Genomic DNA, 782 nt, shown 5'->3' on the forward strand with positions numbered 1-782 from the left:
TTAGACGTATGCGGTGACGTACCTACACATTGTATGTTTGGGTATGTATTTATGTATGTTTGTTTGTGTTATAATGACAACAATAATAATAATTAGTATCCTAATCTAGTATAGTTTAATTTCTAAAATCTTAAACTAGGTAATACAAATTCTAAAAACAACAACCGATTGTCACTCTCATTAATAATTATAATTGATCACGGACTTCAGTTAACTTGCTACGACTGTATGATACTGTACTAGTCGTGTATGATTCGGTATAAATCTACTTTACCGGACACCCTTTTTTTTTCAATTTTTTTTTTTTTAAATACGTGGTATTTTATGCTGAATTCAAAACTGTTAAAAAAAATTCCCGCAAACTTATCGTTCAAAAGTTATGGCAATTCAAATTTGTCGATATTATCAAATATTGCAGTGATTACGCGTGTATCGGTATACTCGTCGCTACGCTCCTCGGCGCCGTCGCTCCGCTCCGCAAATCGAAAATATCCCCCGATTTTTTGTGTAAAACCAACTCAGGTGAACCTCGGTTTTCCTCAAAATTATTTCTAAGTACAATTATTGGCGGCGTGGTCACTCGCTCGTCGGTAATCCATTCAAAAGCTGAAAAAAAAAGGGTGTCCGGTAAAGTAGATTTGTTCCTTACATTAATCTTTTAATTTGGGCAAAATATGACTTAAAAAAAATAAATAGGTGGTGTGGCTAAAAATATAAAATTACCGCAAACTGCTCAAGAATACAGAGAAATAATTTCTGGTATGTTTATTAAACAGACAAAA

The sequence above is a fragment of the Acyrthosiphon pisum genome, chromosome X (assembly GCF_005508785.2).
Source record: "Acyrthosiphon pisum isolate AL4f chromosome X, pea_aphid_22Mar2018_4r6ur, whole genome shotgun sequence".
In the NCBI taxonomy this organism is placed as follows: Eukaryota; Metazoa; Arthropoda; class Insecta; order Hemiptera; family Aphididae; genus Acyrthosiphon; species Acyrthosiphon pisum.